The 15,658-nt window shown below is 51.1% G+C and overlaps 1 long non-coding RNA gene across 1 annotated transcript in view; it reads left to right on the top strand.

Moving 5' to 3' along the window:
* Window positions 1–5,704, top strand: part of LOC140406961 (uncharacterized) — a 29,023-nt gene extending 23,319 nt beyond the window's left edge. The window contains exon 3 of the long non-coding RNA XR_011939405.1: window positions 5,638–5,704. This is a non-coding gene — a long non-coding RNA (uncharacterized lncRNA). The remainder of the gene's footprint in view (window positions 1–5,637) is intronic.
* The last annotated feature ends 9,954 nt before the right edge of the window (window positions 5,705–15,658 follow it).

The raw sequence follows: 15,658 nt of genomic DNA, 5'->3' as shown, positions 1-15,658 counted from the left end.
GAAACATCTATACCCAGGGACCTCCAACAACCATTTCTGCCCCTCTTCTATCCAAGTTTCCGTGATGGCCACCACATCGTAGTCCCAAGTACCGATCCATGCCTTAAGTTCACCCACCTTATTCCTGATGCTTCTTGCGTTGAAGTATACACACTTCAACCCATCTCCGTGCCTGCAAATACTCTCCTTTGTCAGTGTTCCCTTCCCCACTGCCTCATTACACGCTTTGGCGTCCTGAATATCGGCTACCTTAGTTGCTGGACTACAAATCCGGTTCCCATTCCCCTGCCAAATTAGTTTAAACCCTCCCGAAGAGTACTAGAAAACCTCCCTCCCAGGATATTGGTGCCCCTCTGGTTCAGATGCAACCCGTCCTGCTTGTACAGGTCCCACCTTCCCCAGAATGCGCTCCAATTATCCAAATACCTGAAGCCCTCCCTCCTACACCATTCCTGCAGCCACGTGTTCAACTGCACTCTCTCCCTATTCCTAGCCTCGCTATCACGTGGCACCGGCAACAAACCAGAGATGACAACTCTGTCTGTCCTGGCTTTCAACTTCCAGCCTAACTCCCTAAACTTGTTTATTACCTCCACACCCCTTTTCCTACCTATGTCGTTGGTACCAATGTGCACCACGACTTCTGGCTGCTCACCCTCCCCCTTAAGGATCCTGAAGACACGATCCGAGACATCCCTGGCCCTGGCACCCGGGAGGCAACATACCTTCCGGGAGTCTCGCTCGCGACCACAGAATCTCCTATCTATTCCCCTAACCATTGAATCTCCTACAACTATTGCTTTACTATTCTCCCCCCTTCCCTTCTGAGCCCCAGAGCCAGACTCAGTGCCAGAGACCTGGCCGCTCGGGCCTTCCCCCGGTAGGTCATCCCCCCCAACAGCATCCAAAATGGTATACTTGTTTTGAAGGGGAACGGCCACGAGGGATCCCTGCACTTTCTGCCTGTTTGTTTTTTTCCCCCTGACTGTAACCCAGCTATTCTTGTCCTGTACCTTGGGTGTGGTTACCTCCTTGTAACTCTTCTCAATCACCCCCTCTGCCTCCCGGATGATCCAAAGTTCATCCAGCTTCAGCTCCAGTTCCCTAACACGGTCTTTGAGGAGCTGAAGTTGGGTGCACTTCCCGCAGGTATAGTCAGTGGGGACACCGGTGGTATCCCTCACCACCCACATCCTACAGGAGGAGCATGTAACTGGCCTAGCCTCCATCCCCTCTTACCTGACAGAATATAGCTGCCCTGTGGACTAACTAGATCTCCGCCCACCGACCCTGCTCCCAGTCAGCTACACTTTCTGTAAACTCCTGGCTCTCTTCGCACTCTTTGCGGAAATGTCGGAAACAAAATGAAAGGAGCGCCTTACTCCCTCCTCTCCTAACTCCCTCGGTCACCAAACTCTCACTATCGCACTCAAATGCACCAAATTCAGCACTCAGTGCAAACAAAGTCTGCACTGTAGGGGATCACTTTTATACTGTGAATCTAGCCTCTGTAAAACTGGCCTAATCCAATTAACTAATTAACAAGCTCCAGCTGCAAGTGCCTACAAGTAGAAGCCGGTTTAAAGCTTCTTGGCTATCTGGATCCCCAGGTACCGGAAGTCCCTTGTTACCTTCCTCAACGGTAAATCCTCTATCTCTCTGCTCTGCTCCCCCGGATGCACCACAAATAACTCACTTTTCCCCATGTTCAGTTTATACCCTGAAAAATCCCCAAACTCCCCAAGTATCCGCATTATCTCTGGCATCCCCTCCGCCGGGTCCGCCACATATAGCAACAAATCGTCCGCATACAGAGATACCCGGTGTTCTTCTCCCCCCCCCCCAAGTACTCCCCTCCACTTCCTGGAACTCCTCAGTGCTATGGCCAGGGGTTCAATCGCCAGTACAAACAATAACTGGGACAGAGGACATCCCTGCCTCGTCCCTCTATGGAGCCGAAAATAGTCAGACCCCCGTCCATTCGTGACCACACTCGCCATCGGGGCCCTTTACAGCAACTGTACCCACCTGATATACCCGTCCCCAAAGCCAAATCTCCTCAACACCTCCCACAAATAATCCCACTCCACTCTATCAAATGCTTTCTCGGCATCCATCGCCACCACTATCTCCGCTTCCCCCTCTGGTGGGGGCATCATCATTACCCCTAGCAGCCTCCGTATATTTGTATTCAGCTGTCTCCCCTTCACAAACCCAGTTTGGTCCTCATGGACCACCCCCGGGACACAATCCTCTATCCTCGTCGCCATTACCTTGGCCAGAATCTTAGCATCCACATTCAGGAGGGAAATGGGCCTGTAGGACCCGCATTGCAGCGGGTCTTTTTCCTTCTTTAGGAGGAGCAATATCGTTGCCTCTGACATAGTCGGGGGCAGCTGCCCCCTTTCCCTCACCTCATTAAAGGTTCTCATCAGTAGCGGGGCCAGCAAGTCCAAATATTTCTTATAGAATTCAACTGGGAATCCGTCTGGTCCCGGGGCCTTCCCCGCCTGCATGCTCCCAATCCCTTTCACTACTTCCTCCGTCTCAATCTGTGCTCCCATCCCCACTCTCTCCTGTTCCTCCACCTCAGGAAATTCCAGCTGATCCAGAAAGCACATCATTCTCTCCTTCCCGTCCGGGGGCTGAGCTTCATATAATCTTTCATAAAATGCCTTGAACACTCCATTCACTCTCTCCGCTGCCCGCTCCATCTCTCCCTCCTCATCTCTCACCCCCCCCCCATCTCCCTCGCTGCTCCCCTCTTCCTCAGTTGGTGGGCCAGCAACCTGCTCGCCTTCTCCCCATATTCGTACTGTACACCCTGTGCCTTCCTCCACTGTGCCTCTGCATTACCCGTAGTCAACAAGTCAAATTCTACATGTAGCCTTTGCCTTTCCCTGTACAGTCCCTCTTCCGGTGCCTCCGCATATTGTCTGTCCACCCTCAGAAGTTCTTTCAACAACCGCTCCCTTTCCCGACCCTCCTGCTTTCCTTTATGTGCCCTAATAGATATCAGCTCCCCTCTAACCACTGCCTTCAGTGCCTCCCAGACCACTCCCACCTGTACCTCCCCATTATCATTGAGTTCCAAGTACCTTTCAATACACCCCCTCACCCTTAAACACACACCCTCATCTGCCAATAATCCCATGTCCATTCTCCAGGGTGGAAGCTGTTGTTTTTCTTCCCCTATCTCCAGGTCCACCCAGTGTGGAGCATGATCCGAGATGGCTATAGCCGTGTACTCCGTCCCCGTCACCTTTGGGATCAGTGCCCTTCCCAAAACAAAAAAATCTATTCGTGAAAATACTTTGTGTACATAGGAGAAAAACGAAAACTCCTTACTCCTAGGTCTACTAAATCTCCAGGGATCTACTCCTCCCATCTGCTCCATAAAATCCTTAAGCACCCTAGCTGCAGCCGGCCTCCTTCTGGTCCTGGACCTCGATCTGTCCAGCCCTGGTTCCAACACCGTATTAAAATCTCCACCCATTACCAACTTTCCCGCCTCTAGGTCCGGGATTCGTCCTAACATACGCCTCATAAAATTGGCATCATCCCAGTTCGGGGCATATACGTTCACTAAGACCACCGCCTCCCCTTGCAATTTGCCACTCCCCATCACGTATCTGCCCCCACTATCTGCCACTATAGTCTTTGCCTCAAACATTACCCGCTTCCCCACTAGTATAGCCACCCCCCTGTTTTTTGCATCTAGCCCCGAATGAAACACCTGCCCCACCCATCCTTTGCGAAGTCTAACCTGGTCTATCAGCTTCAGGTACGTTTCCTGTAACATAACCACATCTGCCTTAAGTTTCTTTAGGTGTGCGAGTACCCGTGCCCTCTTAATCGGCCCGTTCAGCCCTCTCACATTCCACGTGATCAGCCGGGTTGGGGGGCTCTTTACCCCTCCCCCCCCCCCCTTGACGACTAGCCATCTCCTTTTTCAATCCAGCTCCTCACCCGGTTCCCACGTAGCCGCATCTCCCCCCGACGGCGCCCCCCCGCCCCGACCCCCCCCCTTCCATACCAGCTCCCCCTTCTCCCCAGCAGCAGCAACACAGTTAACCCCCCCCTGCCCCGCTAGATCCCAAGCTAGCGTAATTGCACCCCCCATGTTGCTCCCAGAAGTCAGCAAACTCTGGCCGACCTCGGCTTCCCCCCGTGACCTCGGCTCACACTGTGCGAGGCCCCCTCCTTCCTGCTTCCCTGTTCCCGCCATGATTACCATAGCGCGGGAACAAAGCCCGCGTTTCCCACTTGGCCCCGCCCCCAATGGCCGGCGCCCCCAGCTCCTCATCCTCCCTCCCCCCCTCCCCCACGACATGGGGAAGAGAGAGAAGTTACAGGGTCGCAGGTTTAACAACTTGGGAAGTCCTCTCTTCCCCCTTTTCCCCCCTTCAACCCACAAATTCACCCCCCCACTTTTGTCCCAAACGTTCTTTTTCTGGCCCGCTCACTCCAGCTTCTCCTCGACAATAAATGTCCACGCCTCATCTGCCGTTTCGAAGTAGTGGTGTTTCCCTAGATGTGTGACCCACAGTCTTGCCGGTTGCAGCATTCCGAATTTGACCTTCCTTTTATGCAACACCGCCTTGGCCCGATTAAAGCTTGCCCTCCTTCTCGCCACCTCCGCACTCCAATCCTGATATACGCGGATCACCGCATTCTCCCACCTACTGCTCCGAGTTTTCTTGGCCCATCTGAGGACCATCTCTCTGTCCTTGTATCGGAGAAATCTCACAACTATTGCTCGAGGAGTTTCTCCAGCCCTCGGTCTTCGCGCCATAACTCGATAGGCTCCCTCCACCTCCAGCGGACCCGTCGGGGCCTCCGATCCCATTAACGAGTGCAGCATCGTGCTCACATATGCCCCGACGTCCGCCCCCTCTGCACCTACGGGAAGACCAAGAATCCTTAGGTTCTTCCTCCTCGCATTATTCTCCAGCACCTCCAGCCTTTCCACACATCGTTTGTGTTGTGCCTCGTGGATCTCCGTCTTCACCACCAGGCCCTGTATGTCGTCCTCATTCTCAGCAGCCTTTGCCTTCACGACCCGAAGCTCCTGTTCCTGGGTCTTTTGCTCCTCCTTTAGCCCCTCAATCGCCTGTAATATCGGGGCCAACAGCTCCTTCATCTCCTTTATGAGTTCATCTACGCAACGCCGCAGGAACTCTTGTTGGTAGGGCCCCATATTAAACTGCCTCCTTCCGACGCCATCTTGCTTTGTGCCTGCCTTCCTGGCCGCTGCTCTAGAGGATCCACCGCAATCCGGCCACTTTCCTCTCTTTTTTCCATCCGTGTCCGGGGGGATTCCCTTCTGGATTACCGCACAGTGTTTTTAGCCGTTAAAATTGCCGATGGCGCTCCTATTAAGAGCCCAAAAGTCCGTTCCACCGGGAGCTGCCAAAACGTGCGACTCAGCTGGTCATCGCCGCACCCGGAAGTCGCTGCAGCGCATCTTGTAGGCGGTCCACACGGCTGTCACTGTGTGTCGGTGGTGGAGGGAGTAGATGTCGAGGGTGGCGGATGCGACACGGATTGGATGGTTCCAGCGTCCCCAGCCATCTGAGAGACACGGCGAATCTCCGCGTGAAAGTGGGTTTCAGTTTTCCATCTTCTCTTTCACAGCTGCTCCCTCACAGATGCTCCTGGCTGTTTATCCTGAACAATGTCCTCATGTCTGTCACGGGTGAGTATCCCTATATTCGTCCTTGGGATGTGGGCAGAGTCTATTGCCCACTCGTCACAGCGGCAGGGTCCCCGTGTTCGATTCCCCGCTGGGCCACTGTCTGCGCGGAGTCTGCACGTTCTCCCCCCCCGTGTCTGCGTGGGTTTCCTCCGGGTGCTCCGGTTTCCTCCCACAAGTCCCGAAAGACGTGCTTGTTTGGTGAATTGGACATTCTGAATTCTCCCTCCGTGTCCCCGAACAGGCGCCGGAGTGTGGCGACGAGGGGATTTTCACAGTAACTTCATTGCAGCGTCAATGGAAACCCACTTGTGACAGTAATAAAGGGTATTTTTTAAAATAAATTTAGAGTACCCACTTATTCTCCAATTAAGGGGCAAGATAGCAGAGCCAATCCACCTACCCTGATGGGGGTGTATGACGATGTTGTGTTGTGTGTGGAGATGGGGGTGTATGACGATGTTGTGTGTGGAGATGGGGATGTATGACGATGTTGTGTTGTGTGTGGAGATGGGGGTTTATGACGATGTTGTGTTGTGTGTGGAGATGGGGGTGTATGACGATGTTGTGTGTGGAGATGGGGGTGTATGACGATGTTGTGTTGTGTGTGGAGATGGGGGTTTATGGGGGTGTTGTGTTGTGTGTGTAGATGGGGGTTTATGACGATGTTGTGTTGTGTGTGGAGATGGGGGTGTATGACGATGTTGTGTTGTGTGTGGAGATGGGGGTTTATGACGATGTTGTGTTGTGTGTGGAGATGGGGGTGTATGACGATGTTGTGTTGTGTGTGGAGATGGGGGTGTATGATGATGTTGTGTTGTGTGTGGAGATGGGGGTTTATGACGATGTTGTGTTGTGTGTGGAGATGGGGGTGTATGACGATGTGTTGTGTGTGGAGATGGGGGTTTATGACGATGTGTTGTGTGTGGAGATGGGGGTTTATGACGATGTTGTGTTGTGTGTGGAGATGGGGGTTTATGACGATGTTGTGTTGTGTGTGGAGATGGGGGTGTATGACGATGTTGTGTTGTGTGTGGAGATGGGGGTTTATGACGATGTTGTGTTGTGTGTGGAGATGGGGGTTTATGACGATGTTGTGTTGTGTGTGGAGATGGGGGTTTATGACGATGTTGTGTTGTGTGTGTAGATGGGGGTTTATGATGATGTTGTGTTGTGTGTGGAGATGGGGGTGTATGACGATGTTGTGTTGTGTGTGGAGATGGGGGTGTATGACGATGTTGTGTTGTGTGTGGAGATGGGGGTTTATGATGATGTTGTGTTGTGTGTGGAGATGGGGGTGTATGACGATGTTGTGTTGCGTGTGGAGATGGGGGTTTATGGGGGTGTTGTGTTGTGTGTGGAGATGGGGGTTTATGACGATGTTGTGTTGTGTGTGGAGATGGGGGTTTATGACGATGTTGTGTTGTGTGTGGAGATGGGGGTTTATGACGATGTTGTGTTGTGTGTGTAGATGGGGGTTTATGATGATGTTGTGTTGTGTGTGGAGATGGGGGTGTATGACGATGTTGTGTTGTGTGTGGAGATGGGGGTATATGACGATGTTGTGTTGTGTGTGGAGATGGGGGTGTATGACGATGTTGTGTTGTGTGTGGAGATGGGGGTGTATGACGATGTTGTGTTGCGTGTGGAGATGGGGGTTTATGACGATGTTGTGTTGTGTGTGGAGATGGGGGTGTATGACGATGTTGTGTTGTGTGTGGAGATGGGGGTGTATGACGATGTGTTGTGTGTGGAGATGGGGGTTTATGACGATGTTGTGTTGCGTGTGGAGATGGGGGTTTATGACGATGTTGTGTTGTGTGTGGAGATGGGGGTGTATGACGATGTTGTGTTGTGTGTGGAGATGGGGGTGTATGACGATGTTGTGTTGTGTGTGGAGATGGGGGTGTATGACGATGTTGTGTTGTGTGTGGAGATGGGGGTTTATGACGATGTTGTGTTGTGTGTGGAGATGGGGGTGTATGGCTGTGTTGTGTTGTGTGTGGAGATGGGGGTGTATGACGATGTTGTGTTGCGTGTGGAGATGGGGGTTTATGACGATGTTGTGTTGTGTGTGGAGATGGGGGTGTATGGCCGTGTTGTGTTGTGTGTGGAGATGGGGGTGTATGACGATGTGTTGTGTGTGGAGATGGGGGTTTATGACGATGTTGTGTTGTGTGTGGAGATGGGGGTGTATGGCCGTGTTGTGTTGTGTGTGTAGATGGGGGTTTATGACGATGTTGTGTTGTGTGTGGAGATGGGGGTGTATGACGATGTTGTGTTGTGTGTGGAGATGGGGGTTTATGACGATGTTGTGTTGCGTGTGGAGATGGGGGTTTATGACGATGTTGTGTTGTGTGTGGAGATGGGGGTTTATGACGATGTTGTGTTGTGTGTGGAGATGGGGGTGTATGACGATGTTGTGTTGTGTGTGGAGATGGGGGTTTATGACGATGTTGTGTTGTGTGTGGAGATGGGGGTTTATGACGATGTTGTGTTGTGTGTGGAGATGGGGGTGTATGACGATGTTGTGTTGTGTGTGGAGATGGGGGTTTATGACGATGTTGTGTTGTGTGTGGAGATGGGGGTTTATGGCTGTGTTGTGTTGTGTGTGGAGATGGGGGTGTATGACGATGTTGTGTTGTGTGTGGAGATGGGGGTTTATGATGATGTTGTGTTGTGTGTGGAGATGGGGGTGTATGACGATGTTGTGTTGTGTGTGGAGATGGGGGTTTATGACGATGTTGTGTTGTGTGTGGAGATGGGGGTGTATGACGATGTTGTGTTGTGTGTGTAGATGGGGGTTTATGACGATGTTGTGTTGTGTGTGGAGATGGGGGTTTATGGGGGTGTTGTGTTGTGTGTGGAGATGGGGGTGTATGACGATGTTGTGTTGTGTGTGGAGATGGGGGTTTATGACGATGTTGTGTTGTGTGTGGAGATGGGGGTTTATGATGATGTTGTGTTGTGTGTGGAGATGGGGGTGTATGACGATGTTGTGTTGTGTGTGGAGATGGGGGTTTATGGGGGTGTTGTGTTGTGTGTGGAGATGGGGGTGTATGGCCGTGTTGTGTTGTGTGTGGAGATGGGGGTTTATGACGATGTTGTGTTGTGTGTGGTGATGGGGGTGTATGACGATGTTGTGTTGCGTGTGGAGATGGGGGTTTATGACGATGTTGTGTTGTGTGTGGAGATGGGGGTTTATGACGATGTTGTGTTGCGTGTGGAGATGGGGGTTTATGACGATGTTGTGTTGTGTGTGGAGATGGGGGTGTATGACGATGTTGTGTTGCGTGTGGAGATGGGGGTTTATGACGATGTGTTGTGTGTGGAGATGGGGGTTTATGACGATGTTGTGTTGTGTGTGGAGATGGGGGTTTATGACGATGTGTTGTGTGTGGAGATGGGGGTTTATGACGATGTTGTGTTGTGTGTGGAGATGGGGGTTTATGACGATGTTGTGTTGTGTGTGGAGATGGGGGTTTATGACGATGTTGTGTTGTGTGTGTAGATGGGGGTTTATGATGATGTTGTGTTGTGTGTGGAGATGGGGGTGTATGACGATGTTGTGTTGTGTGTGGAGATGGGGGTTTATGACGATGTTGTGTTGTGTGTGGAGATGGGGGTGTATGACGATGTTGTGTTGTGTGTGGAGATGGGGGTGTATGACGATGTTGTGTTGCGTGTGGAGATGGGGGTTTATGACGATGTTGTGTTGTGTGTGGAGATGGGGGTGTATGACGATGTTGTGTTGTGTGTGGAGATGGGGGTGTATGACGATGTGTTGTGTGTGGAGATGGGGGTTTATGACGATGTTGTGTTGCGTGTGGAGATGGGGGTTTATGACGATGTTGTGTTGTGTGTGGAGATGGGGGTGTATGACGATGTTGTGTTGTGTGTGGAGATGGGGGTGTATGACGATGTTGTGTTGTGTGTGGAGATGGGGGTGTATGACGATGTTGTGTTGTGTGTGGAGATGGGGGTTTATGACGATGTTGTGTTGTGTGTGGAGATGGGGGTGTATGGCTGTGTTGTGTTGTGTGTGGAGATGGGGGTGTATGACGATGTTGTGTTGCGTGTGGAGATGGGGGTTTATGACGATGTTGTGTTGTGTGTGGAGATGGGGGTGTATGGCCGTGTTGTGTTGTGTGTGGAGATGGGGGTGTATGACGATGTGTTGTGTGTGGAGATGGGGGTTTATGACGATGTTGTGTTGTGTGTGGAGATGGGGGTGTATGGCCGTGTTGTGTTGTGTGTGTAGATGGGGGTTTATGACGATGTTGTGTTGTGTGTGGAGATGGGGGTGTATGACGATGTTGTGTTGTGTGTGGAGATGGGGGTTTATGACGATGTTGTGTTGCGTGTGGAGATGGGGGTTTATGACGATGTTGTGTTGTGTGTGGAGATGGGGGTTTATGACGATGTTGTGTTGTGTGTGGAGATGGGGGTGTATGACGATGTTGTGTTGTGTGTGGAGATGGGGGTTTATGACGATGTTGTGTTGTGTGTGGAGATGGGGGTTTATGACGATGTTGTGTTGTGTGTGGAGATGGGGGTGTATGACGATGTTGTGTTGTGTGTGGAGATGGGGGTTTATGACGATGTTGTGTTGTGTGTGGAGATGGGGGTTTATGGCTGTGTTGTGTTGTGTGTGGAGATGGGGGTGTATGACGATGTTGTGTTGTGTGTGGAGATGGGGGTTTATGATGATGTTGTGTTGTGTGTGGAGATGGGGGTGTATGACGATGTTGTGTTGTGTGTGGAGATGGGGGTTTATGACGATGTTGTGTTGTGTGTGGAGATGGGGGTGTATGACGATGTTGTGTTGTGTGTGGAGATGGGGGTTTATGACGATGTTGTGTTGTGTGTGGAGATGGGGGTTTATGGGGGTGTTGTGTTGTGTGTGGAGATGGGGGTGTATGACGATGTTGTGTTGTGTGTGGAGATGGGGGTTTATGACGATGTTGTGTTGTGTGTGGAGATGGGGGTTTATGATGATGTTGTGTTGTGTGTGGAGATGGGGGTGTATGACGATGTTGTGTTGTGTGTGGAGATGGGGGTTTATGGGGGTGTTGTGTTGTGTGTGGAGATGGGGGTGTATGGCCGTGTTGTGTTGTGTGTGGAGATGGGGGTTTATGACGATGTTGTGTTGTGTGTGGTGATGGGGGTGTATGACGATGTTGTGTTGCGTGTGGAGATGGGGGTTTATGACGATGTTGTGTTGTGTGTGGAGATGGGGGTTTATGACGATGTTGTGTTGCGTGTGGAGATGGGGGTTTATGACGATGTTGTGTTGTGTGTGGAGATGGGGGTGTATGACGATGTTGTGTTGTGTGTGGAGATGGGGGTGTATGACGATGTTGTGTTGTGTGTGGAGATGGGGGTTTATGACGATGTTGTGTTGTGTGTGGAGATGGGGGTGTATGACGATGTTGTGTTGTGTGTGGAGATGGGGGTTTATGGGGGTGTTGTGTTGTGTGTGGAGATGGGGGTGTATGACGATGTTGTGTTGCGTGTGGAGATGGGGGTGTATGATGATGTTGTGTTGTGTGTGGAGATGGGGGTGTATGACGATGTTGTGTTGTGTGTGGAGATGGGGGTTTATGACGATGTTGTGTTGTGTGTGGAGATGGGGGTTTATGACGATGTGTTGTGTGTGGAGATGGGGGTTTATGACGATGTTGTGTTGTGTGTGGAGATGGGGGTGTATGACGATGTTGTGTTGTGTGTGGAGATGGGGGTTTATGACGATGTTGTGTTGTGTGTGGAGATGGGGGTGTATGACGATGTTGTGTTGCGTGTGGAGATGGGGGTTTATGACGATGTTGTGTTGTGTGTGGAGATGGGGGTTTATGACGATGTTGTGTTGTGTGTGGAGATGGGGGTTTATGACGATGTTGTGTTGTGTGTGGAGATGGGGGTGTATGACGATGTTGTGTTGTGTTGTGTGTGGAGATGGGGGTTTATGACGATGTTGTGTTGTGTGTGGAGATGGGGGTTTATGGCTGTGTTGTGTTGTGTGTGGAGATGGGGGTGTATGACGATGTTGTGTTGTGTGTGGAGATGGGGGTTTATGGGGGTGTTGTGTTGTGTGTGGAGATGGGGGTTTATGACGATGTTGTGTTGTGTGTGGAGATGGGGGTTTATGATGATGTTGTGTTGTGTGTGGCGATGGGGGTGTATGACGATGTTGTGTTGTGTGTGGAGATGGGGGTTTATGGGGGTGTTGTGTTGTGTGTGGAGATGGGGGTGTATGGCCGTGTTGTGTTGTGTGTGGAGATGGGGGTTTATGACGATGTTGTGTTGTGTGTGGAGATGGGGGTGTATGGCCGTGTTGTGTTGTGTGTGGAGATGGGGGTGTATGACGATGTTGTGTTGTGTGTGGAGATGGGGGTTTATGGGGGTGTTGTGTTGTGTGTGGAGATGGGGGTGTATGACGATGTTGTGTTGTGTGTGGAGATGGGGTTTTATGACGATGTTGTGTTGTGTGTGGAGATGGGGGTGTATGACGATGTTGTGTTGTGTGTGGAGATGGGGGTTTATGACGATGTTGTGTTGCGTGTGGAGATGGGGGTTTATGGGGGTGTTGTGTTGTGTGTGGAGATGGGGGTTTATGACGATGTTGTGTTGTGTGTGGAGATGGGGGTGTATGACGATGTTGTGTTGTGTGTGGAGATGGGGGTTTATGGGGGTGTTGTGTTGTGTGTGGAGATGGGGGTTTATGACGATGTTGTGTTGTGTGTGGAGATGGGGGTTTATGACGATGTTGTGTTGTGTGTGGAGATGGGGGTTTATGGGGGTGTTGTGTTGTGTGTGGAGATGGGGGTTTATGACGATGTTGTGTTGTGTGTGGAGATGGGGGTGTATGACGATGTTGTGTTGTGTGTGGAGATGGGGGTGTATGACGATCTTGTGTTGTGTGTGGCGATGGGGGTGTATGACGATGTTGTGTTGTGTGTGGAGATGGGGGTTTATGGGAGTGTTGTGTTGTGTGTGGAGATGGGGGTGTATGACGATGTTGTGTTGTGTGTGTAGATGGGGGTGTATGATGATGTTGTGTTGCGTGTGGAGATGGGGGTTTATGACGATGTTGTGTTGCGTGTGGAGATGGGGGTTTATGGGGGTGTTGTGTTGTGTGTGGAGATGGGGGTGTATGACGATGTTGTGTTGTGTGTGGAGATGGGGGTTTATGACGATGTTGTGTTGTGTGTGGAGATGGGGGTGTATGACGATGTTGTGTTGTGTGTGGAGATGGGGGTTTATGGGGGTGTTGTGTTGTGTGTGGAGATGGGGGTTTATGACGATGTTGTGTTGTGTGTGGAGATGGGGGTTTATGACGATGTTGTGTTGCGTGTGGAGATGGGGGTTTATGACGATGTTGTGTTGTGTGTGGAGATGGGGGTGTATGACGATGTTGTGTTGTGTGTGGAGATGGGGGTTTATGACGATGTTGTGTTGTGTGTGGAGATGGGGGTGTATGACGATGTTGTGTTGTGTGTGGAGATGGGGGTGTATGACGATGTTGTGTTGCGTGTGGAGATGGGGGTTTATGACGATGTTGTGTTGTGTGTGGAGATGGGGGTGTATGACGGTGTTGTGTTGTGTGTGGAGATGGGGGTTTATGACGATGTTGTGTTGTGTGTGGAGATGGGGGTTTATGGGGGTGTTGTGTTGTGTGTGGAGATGGGGGTGTATGATGGTGTTGTGTTGTGTGTGGAGATGGGGGTGTATGACGATGTTGTGTTGTGTGTGGAGATGGGGGTTTATGACGATGTTGTGTTGCGTGTGGAGATGGGGGTTTATGACGATGTTGTGTTGTGTGTGGAGATGGGGGTGTATGACGGTGTTGTGTTGTGTGTGGAGATGGGGGTTTATGACGATGTTGTGTTGTGTGTGGAGATGGGGGTTTATGGGGGTGTTGTGTTGTGTGTGGAGATGGGGGTGTATGATGGTGTTGTGTTGTGTGTGGAGATGGGGGTGTATGACGATGTTGTGTTGTGTGTGGAGATGGGGGTTTATGACGATGTTGTGTTGTGTGTGGAGATGGGGGTTTATGGCTGTGTTGTGTTGTGTGGAGATGGGGGTTTATGGCTGTGTTGTGTTGTGTGGAGATGGGGGTTTATGGGGGTGTTGTGTTGTGTGTGGAGATGGGGGTTTATGGCTGTGTTGTGTTGTGTGGAGATGGGGGTTTATGGGGGTGTTGTGTTGTGTGTGGAGATGGGGGTTTATGACGATGTTGTGTTGTGTGTGGAGATGGGGGTGTATGACGATGTTGTGTTGTGTGTGGAGATGGGGGTTTATGACGATGTTGTGTTGTGTGTGGAGATGGGGGTGTATGACGATGTTGTGTTGTGTGTGGAGATGGGGGTTTATGACGATGTTGTGTTGTGTGTGGAGATGGGGGTGTATGACGATGTTGTGTTGTGTGTGGAGATGGGGGTGTATGACGATGTTGTGTTGTGTGTGGAGATGGGGGTGTATGACGATGTTGTGTTGTGTGTGGAGATGGGGGTTTATGACGATGTTGTGTTGTGTGTGGAGATGGGGGTTTATGACGATGTTGTGTTGTGTGTGGAGATGGGGGTTTATGACGATGTTGTGTTGTGTGTGGAGATGGGGGTGTATGACGATGTTGTGTTGTGTGTGGAGATGGGGGTTTATGGGGGTGTTGTGTTGTGTGTGGAGATGGGGGTTTATGGGGGTGTTGTGTTGTGTGTGAAGATGGGGGTGTATGACGATGTTGTGTTGTGTGTGGAGATGGGGGTTTATGACGATGTTGTGTTGTGTGTGGAGATGGGGGTTTATGGGGGTGTTGTGTTGTGTGTGGAGATGGGGGTTTATGGGGGTGTTGTGTTGTGTGTGAAGATGGGGGTGTATGACGATGTTGTGTTGTGTGTGGAGATGGGGGTTTATGACGATGTTGTGTTGTGTGTGGAGATGGGGGTTTATGGGGGTGTTGTGTTGTGTGTGGAGATGGGGGTTTATGACGATGTTGTGTTGTGTGTGGAGATGGGGGTGTATGACGATGTTGTGTTGTGTGTGGAGATGGGGGTGTATGACGATGTTGTGTTGTGTGTGGAGATGGGGGTGTATGACGATGTTGTGTTGTGTGTGGAGATGGGGGTGTATGACGATGTTGTGTTGTGTGTGGAGATGGGGGTGTATGGGGGTGTTGTGTTGTGTGGAGATGGGGGTGTATGACGATGTTGTGTTGTGTGTGGAGATGGGGGTGTATGACGATGTTGTGTTGTGTGTGGAGATGGGGGTTTATGACGATGTTGTGTTGTGTGTGGAGATGGGGGTTTATGACGATGTTGTGTTGTGTGTGGAGATGGGGGTTTATGACGATGTTGTGTTGTGTGTGGAGATGGGGGTTTATGGGGGTGTTGTGTTGTGTGTGGAGATGGGGGTGTATGATGGTGTTGTGTTGTGTGTGGAGATGGGGGTTTATGACGATGTTGTGTTGTGTGTGGAGATGGGGGTTTATGGGGGTGTTGTGTTGTGTGTGGAGATGGGGGTGTATGACGATGTTGTGTTGTGTGTGGAGATGGGGGTGTATGACAATGTTGTGTTGTGTGTGGAGATGGGGGTTTATGACGATGTTGTGTTGTGTGTGGAGATGGGGGTGTATGACGATGTTGTGTTGCGTGTGGAGATGGGGGTGTATGACGATGTTGTGTTGTGTGTGGAGATGGGGGTGTATGACGATGTTGTGTTGTGTGTGGAGATGGGGGTTTATGGCTGTGTTGTGTTGTGTGTGGAGATGGGGGTGTATGACGATGTTGTGTTGTGTGTGGAGATGGGGGTGTATGACGATGTTGTGTTGTGTGTGGAGATGGGGGTTTATGACGATGTTGTGTTGTGTGTGGAGATGGGGGTGTATGACGATGTTGTGTTGTGTGTGGAGATGGGGGTGTATGACGATGTTGTGTTGTGTGTGGAGATGGGGGTTTATGACGATGT

The sequence above is a fragment of the Scyliorhinus torazame genome, unplaced genomic scaffold (assembly GCF_047496885.1).
Source record: "Scyliorhinus torazame isolate Kashiwa2021f unplaced genomic scaffold, sScyTor2.1 scaffold_1061, whole genome shotgun sequence".
Taxonomy (NCBI): domain Eukaryota; kingdom Metazoa; phylum Chordata; class Chondrichthyes; order Carcharhiniformes; family Scyliorhinidae; genus Scyliorhinus; species Scyliorhinus torazame.
Note: the sequence above shows the minus strand (reverse complement) of the source record. Positions and strands in the feature narration are given on the sequence as shown.